The sequence below is a fragment of the Crinia signifera genome, chromosome 1 (assembly GCF_055691185.1).
Source record: "Crinia signifera chromosome 1, ASM5569118v1, whole genome shotgun sequence".
NCBI lineage: Eukaryota > Metazoa > Chordata > Amphibia > Anura > Myobatrachidae > Crinia > Crinia signifera.
In genome coordinates this window covers 87,885,093-87,893,712 of record NC_139217.1, presented here as the reverse complement: position 1 = coordinate 87,893,712, position 8,620 = coordinate 87,885,093, and positions in this window count along the sequence as shown.

Here is an 8,620-nt window from a genome sequence, read left to right as displayed (position 1 = left end):
ATTTCAGGTGAATTGGTGACTTAGGTTTTCTCCTCAGCTTGATCTCCAATGACCTGTAGTGCCCAATGATACGTTACAGTAGGTAACTTCTTTTACACTGTAAAGGAGAATACCAATCAAAATGGAGATTTCTCCTGTAATTGAATTTAACACATGGACAGTAATAATACAGGTAATAAAGTCAAATAGATTTATGAACCCAATTTAAAGATTGAAAATTCAATGGCAACCCAAAAAAGTTATTGTGACTGAAACCTTCAATATAATTGTTGAGCAATAAACAGGTTGCATCATGTTCAAGCTGATTTGACCATGTATGAGATGATTTGAGCAACATTGAACAAGTGTTGATTTTAAAGGTTATATTTTAACGGTTTTCAAATGGAGTATGAGCCTTAAATGAACATAAAAAACATTGATCTTTGAAATGGAACTAAAATTGTTTTATGTAAAAATTGACCCAATTAAGCATGAAGAGGCAACATGTCACAGCTAATTTTAGAATGCCTTATACAAAGTGGTAATTTAGAACTTAAAAGCAAACTATGAATTGCAAACTGATAACGGATACCAAGAACTTTGAACTACAAAATGTATCTCATCATTGCCAGTGAAATCATAACAGCAGCCATTTTCTGAACCTCGGATTTGCTACAGGATTATGTGAACTGTGAAGAATTGTAATCACCGTCATTGGTCCTATGCAGTGAAAGCGACACCTGATTGATCGTGGTCTAGTTGATGATTGATAGGAAGGGAAGTGGGCCAAGAAGCTCCTCCCCCCACCATAGCTAATGGGATGTGAGAGAGTTATTCTTTTGAGGGACATCTATTCAACTGGAGTCCTAAAATATTGGTGCAGGGAAAGCCCCAGTTTATATATAGCATATACATTTTCTTATTTAAATATATAGTGTGATAAAATAACATTATTCTAAAACACTGAAATGTCATATTTTAAAAATCTATCCTTGCATTTGTGCGAATGGTAATTCAGACATTCCAGTATGCAAAGTTTGATATTTTTAAATTCCAAATGTCAAATGGGAGACTTTGCACAGAATACAGAGTTCTAACTAGACCATGGCCCATTTGAAACTGAATGCGTCAATGACTGATTTAATCAAATATCGCACACGTGCATTTTACAATCACAGAAACCATAAAATCCTTAACTTGAAACTGCACAACATGTACAGAGCAGTATTTGTACTGATGTACTAAGCTGCATTAATCACTATGTTGCTACAACATTTGAAAAATACATAGCCAAAGACAGAAATATAAAATAAAGTGTCTGAGCTATGTGTCTTATACTATAGAAATACAATTAGAATTACAATGTAAAATATATATCTTCTATATGTTTTTTATATTGCTTAAAAAATCTTTGGCACAGTATACAGTAAAGTTAAGCTTAGTAATAGTTTGTTTTGGTTGTAAGGTGCCGTATCCAGTGAGGCTGTTTTATTTATCTGTAGTAAATCGAATCTATTACCCCCATTGGAGTACTGAGGAACAAATCCCATTCCTTTAATAGTCTGACCATTAAAGGGATTTAGTTCATTCCTTACAGCTCTGGACCATTAAAAAGGATTGAACTCATTCCGAAAAGTCCCAGAAGCCTTAAATTATTGGTATCAGCATGGAAAATTAGACAGTATAAGCTTAAAATATGCAGCCAACTACAGCAAGGACAACAAAGTGGGGATCTGTATGCACTAATGAGAAGGTTGAACTTGATATATACTGCCAAGCTCAGCAAGAAAGTCAGTGTTTCCTGACTCAGAGAGAAACAAGTTGGATGTTTGAACTTTGTTTCCTACAAAGAGTTGCGTTTAGCTGTAAACCATTGCCTTCCCACACATGACTGATAAAAGTCTCAAGTCACAATGTTACTCTTACAAAACAGAAAATGTCCTTTGTGCAATGCAAATACAGCTTTTGGTCCACTGTGCATGTCCATTTGTACAACTGTGCCTCAATATCCACTAAGGTGCATGGGTTTGCTAAGCAAAATGGCATCCAGCGGCAAATGTAGGATCTTCATCCAGTGGCATCCAGTGGCAAATGAAGGATTACATGTATGTATGTGTATGTATGTACATTATATTATACTGCATATACATACTGTTTATAGGTTGAGGCATAGGTGGCACTTGGGACATCTTATCAAATAATGAACACAAAGTCAGGGATCCTCCAAGTGACTGACCTCTGGAGGGCACCAGAAGCGTTTGCTTCCCTAACAGCATATATACATATATATATATACAGTACATATATAGTCACCAAACTGGCACTCTTCAAAAACCTATACCCAGCTGGAGGGGAAAAGGAGAACTCGGCAAAAAAAAAAAAAATTAGGTTTATTTAGAGTGAAAAAACAAAACAGTGAAGCTGTCAAAAATACTTCAACGTTCCGATCCAATGCTGATCTTTGTTAAGGAGAATTTCATTAAAGTCCAGGTCAAAAGGAGCTATATTGAGCCAGCAGTCCTGAGGTCCATCTGTGACATCAGCCAGAGACCAATCTACTAGCCGCCCTGTCCTGGGTTTATATACCCATGATAATTGCTGATTTAGCTAGGTGCCGCCTCCTGTCAGCGTACCCGGTGTGTGGAATGCACAGACCGCCTACCAGATAAGCGATTCCTGACAGTGGAGCGCATACTGCCTCAAGCCTTCCGGCCGACGGAACCAATAATGCTCACGCTGTGTATGAGCTTCTGGTCTGTGAGCTGCCTGGCTGCTGCCACTAGGGTAAACGATGTGACAGCCACACACCAAAAATACATTTTATTATTTCAGCTAAGCACTCAAACCAGGGCATGCTAAACTGGGGGTGCTCTTATACAGAAGTCAGTTGGAGATAAATAATCTCACACCGACTATAGTTGCCGTGGTTACCAAATGTGAATAACCAGGCGTGTCAGCACATGCGCGCTGAGAGCAAAATGGGGCACCTCTGTGACATAGAGGATATAAGCATACCCTCCAACATGACCCATTCCATTAGGTAAAAAATGCACTGTTCCTGGACTTCCTTGCCAGTGGCAGTTACAGAGTTTTGACTCCAGCACAGTCCAAAATTCAAAGAGGGGGGTCACATCAACTGCCAGTGAGTCCAGGACAGTGATGTTTGGGGTGGCATTGGGTGTGGCTCCCCTTTTTGAATATTGGACTGTGCTGCAGCCCCACCTCTGCAACTGCCACTGGTAAGGAAGTCCAGAAACAGAGCTTTATGTACCTAATGGAATGGGTCATGTTGGAGGGTATGTATAAGAGAGTTAAAATAGCAGGAGATGAATAATGTCCAGTATAAGAAAACTGAACCGTGCCTATATAAAAGAACTGAACAGTGCCTATATGGAAAGATGACTACTGTATATAGAAATATATATATATATATATATATATATATATATATATATATATATACGAGAATATATAAAGGAGACAACAAAGCCCAATATTATTAGCGCTGGATGACAATACACCGGATGACATCACCACCTGAACACCCTCCAATGCGTTTTGTCACTGATTGGGACTTTGTCAGGGGTTGTGGACTTCCTTGCTAGTCATCATGTATATACTGCATTCAATTAACATATGTCACATAATTTCTCACATAGGAAACATCTCTAGCACATTACTGGCAATAATAGATAATCCAATACATATTAAAAATAAATACATTGACAAATATACAAACATATTAAGACTGATATACATGTGTACATCGGTACATATCCAAAATGTATGCGTAGCCTCACATAAAAGATATCCTAAATATATAAATAACCTCACATAAAAATACAAATTAATAAAATAACAATATATTTATATCACTAAGGACATAGAAAAGTAAAGAAAGAATAGAGATAAACAACACATTATTCACTGGTTAATAACACCACTGATCCGTCAATTATTGAGAGACTAAATTTAAAAAGGAAAAAGAGAGGGAGAATATCATAATTACAGTACATATATAATAAAATGAGCTTTCTAGGTTGAGACCAATGACACCACATATGCGGCGATGGGCCCATGGATTGGCAGTCTATAGGAGAGAAGAGCAGAGCACAGCTCAACAGAATTCCGCCTCCAGAATGCAGACCCACATGAACCTATCTCACCGCAAAAAAGGGGGTGATGTCATAATTCTCATTCAAACCATTTGGAGAGTTTTCAGTCAATATATCCAAAAATTCTCTCTTTGTCCCAATTTATTGAGCAGATCTCCCCCTCTTTCATCCATTACTACATGTTCAAGTGCCTTAAACATGAAACCTGGTAAGTCAGAGTTACAGCAAGAGGCAAAATGCATGGATACACTATGCATAAGGTTTTTATTACGCATTTTCCTGGTATGTTCCAGTACACACATTTTTAGAGGGCGTATGGTTTTTCTGATATAGCGTTTGCCGCATCGGCACTCTAACAGGTAAATCACATACGTTGTTAAGCAAGTGATTCGGCTCTTAATCTCCCAACATTTTTTCTTATCATGATCCCAGGTTTTATGTCTATCCTTGCTAGCCTAACCAAACATTTTATATGTGCCACATAGATAAAATCCCGGTGTCATCTTACTGATTCCAGGAGCAAAGAAATCAAAGAAAACATTTCCAGTCCTGTTGTTATAATAATTACATCTCACTAATAGTATTCTTCTGGAATCTTAAATCCCATACACACTAGGTGATTTTGAGTTGAAAGTACCTCACTTCTCCTGTTTCGAGCTACTGTGAGCTCTTACTCGCATAGTGTGTATGGGCGAGTGATGAGTGGTGAGCTGGTATTACAGGCCATCTCATACTATGGATAGTGGTTCACCCCCCCCCCCCCACTTATGAAAATTGCTGGGCCGGGTGTGTACACACTGGATGATTTCTCGGCCAGTGATTTTCATAAAATTGCTCATGGTGAAAAACACCTAGTGAGGTCGCACCTTTAGTATTTATGATACATCTACCTACTGACCTGCCACAATGTGTTTTGAAATACAGTAGCACAGTGTAGAGTAGCAGTCAGGTACCATGGCAGTTAATGCAAGTGGCAAGTATAACTTTTTTTATTTTCATTGAATGTTAATGGAATTTAACCCAATACTAATTTTTTGTTTGGGTTAAGTTATCCTTTATTATAATACAACAATATAGAGAAAGTTTTGCGATTACCTGATCTGTTTTTGAAGCCATATCAATAAGGTGTGCAACACGGTAATAGGTGTAGCAAACCACCAAACAATGAAGTATAGATCTTGAGCATCCTTTTCCATGATGACTCAGATGCATTATGCATTTCTGAAACATTTTGCTAAGGGGGAGCAGAGTGGAAACTGGAGCGGGCAATTTTGCACGGCCAAAACACAGTAAGGACACATTCACTGAACATACAGGTACCTCCCATAATAAGGACAGTCGACATACAGCAAGTCTGGATGACAGAGGTATGGCCACACTCGCTCATTACATTTTGTCACTATGTGCCTAGAAGGAGGGCAGTCCACCTCTGCCATATCAAGCCTGAGCTCCCTCCAGGTACCCCAGGCTATCCTGGGTTTCATAAGTCATTACTCTCCCTATGCCCCTCTTGGTGCCCGTGTCCATGCTGACCACTAATGCAGACCACGTGTGGGTGCTTGACCCCTAGGGCAAAATGGAAACATATAATGATGATCTGCATTAGATTCTTATTGGATAAATGAGTCTGAATCCCTCTCACTTTCACTAATGCTATAGTCATATGTCTCTCTGGAAGAGCATACTGGCATACCCATTGCAGTAGTCAGTGAGGCTGCTGGGAAAGGGGCAAAGCAATGTGCCAGAGAAGAGACTCTGGGTGAAGGGGTGAGGCTGCAAGAGGTTGCAGATGGCCAAACAGATGGCTTATTGTAATAGATATTGGGCGAGATTCTCTATTACAGAAATGCGGTAAAAACCCCGTTATCGGGGTTTTTACTGCATTTCTGTATTCTCTAACTTACCTCCGCAGTGTCACCGCTGGCGGTTCCCTGCAGAAGCCTATGGGCTTCTTACCGCAACGGTGTGTGAGGGATCCATCACGGATCCCTCCCAGCATGCCCTGCGGCCGGCGCGTCAGTCTGCGCATGCGCAGACGGGCTCCCGGGTCATAGACCCGGCAGTCCAGCAACGGCGCTGCATCGCAAGGGACAGCTCTTACCGCAAGAGCTGTCCCTTGCGTTAATGACCGCATATTTTAGAGAATATGCGGTCATTAGAAATGCGATGCCCGGCGAAGAGGGCTGCGGATTTTAGAGAATCCCGCCCACAGTGAGGTAAGGAAAACAAGTACAAAGTCAGTAAAGCGCTCCCCAAACACACCATGTGAAGAATACAATAAAAAATACTGTCCCTTTTAGGAGATTTTCAGCTCTCAAAACGACATATAGGTACTGTAAAGAAAGCCTTGGCTTTATGCAGCCCATCCAGCAAGCATATTGCCAAGGGGAGATACACCACAATTTAGTGCAGATGGTTTTGGCAATTGGAGTATTTTATAGATTTTAATCAGATTAATAAGAGAAACTGAACAATCATTCAAGATATTGTCCCATTCCTTAACAAAGTCCTCCTCGGCAGATTGAAAGGAGGGTGGCTTTATTATTTTTAGGCCTTTGGGGACAATTTTTGCAGCTAAATATTGCTCCATCGTAGCCACCTCCCACCATAGGCGGTTTTCTTTAATCATTATATTCTCTAATTTCTTAAAGACAGTTTCTAGATTTTCATCGCTAATATTGATGTCATCTTTCTCTAATGAAAAAGTTCCTTTTAGCAAAGAATTCCTAGTTTTACAAGATACAGTGAGGTGGCAAAAAGTGCTGAGCAGTGCAGTACAGAGAGCTGGCATTGGTGGCCATTGGAGGAGACAGTTGCAGATGCCAGGTGGTGACAGTGAATAATATTTGACAGTTTGAGGCAGTATCTGCAAGGTGACCATTGCAGTGAGCTGTGGAGAGACTTCCAGTAATGGCTAAAAGTACAATGGCAAAGGTACTGAGAGAGGCATGGAACAGGTCTGTGGCATCAAACTAAGGTCTGCAATAATGCACCACTAGTATACCTCACACATGTGCCTAATACAAATATAATCTGCTGCTCCCTGAAACATGTGTAATCTACTTCCATTACTTTTATATTGCATTTACACTGTTTTAATGCTGCCTTTTATACCACTGTATTTTACTCTTATATTTTCCTCCTGTTACCCCACTGTATGTTATACCTCTACTATATTTGCCCATTCTCTCTACCTGCTGCCTACCTCATGTCACCTCTGTCTCCCCCTCCTTCTAGTTTGTAAGCTCCTTAGAGCAGGGCTCTCTTCCCACCTGTTCTCACAGCACTGTTATTGCATTTCAATTACAGCTTTCTTACATACAATCTATACCCGCATCTCTTCTCACTTCCCTATATCTTAGCTGTATTGTGTACTAAGAAATGTGCTTTATTGCATTATCAGGGGCAGCTGAGGGGGGGGGGGGGGGGTGCGGGTACTAATTACCCGGGCCCAGGAACAACAGCAGCACACACTTCTACAGCATGTGCTGTGCTGACAGCAGGCTCAGCCAGCGGTGTAGCTAGGTGCCATGGTGCCCGGAGCAAGGGCATATTTCGCGCCCCCCCCCCCCATGGCTCACATGTGTTGGAATGTTACATTTGAAATATATAAGACGCTGTAACGGAATCTGCTGCGCTATATAAGACACTGTAACGGAATCTGCTGCGCTATATAAGACGCTGTAACGGAATCTGCTGCGCTATGTAAGACACTGTAAAGCAATCTGATGCGCTATATAAGACACTGTAACATAATCTGATGCGCTATATAAGACACTGTCACCGAATCTACTGCACTATATAAGACACTGTAAAGGAATCTACTGCACTATATAAGACACTGTAACGGAATCTACTGCACTATATAGGACACTGTAACGGAATCTGCTGCGCTATATAAGACACTAACGGAAACTACTGCGCTATATTTATTTATTTACAGTTTCTTATATAGCGCAGCAGATTCCATTGCGATTTACAATAGCAGACAGTGATAAATCAAACTGGGTCACAACAGACAGACTTGGAGGTAGGAGGGCCCTGCTGCAAGCTTACAATCTATAGGAAGACACTGTAACGGAATCTACTGCACTATATAAGACACTGTAACGGAATCTGCTGAGCTGTATAAGACACTGTAACGAAATCCGATGCGCTATATAACACACTGCACTATATAAGACACTGTAACGTAATCTGCTGCGCTACATAAGACGCAGTAACGGAATCTGCTGCGCTATATAAGACACTGTAACGGAATCTGCTGCGCTATATAAGACACTGTAAAGGAATCTGCTGCGCTATATAACACCCTGTAACGGAATCTGCTGCGCTGTATAAGACACTGTAACGGAATCCGCTGCGCTATATAACACACTGCGCTATATAAGACGCTGTAACGGAATCTGCTGCGCTATATAAGACACTGTAACAGAATCTGCTGCGCTAAATAAGACACTGTAACGGAATCTGCTGCGCTATATAAGACACTGTAAAGGAATCTGCTGCGCTATATAACACACTGT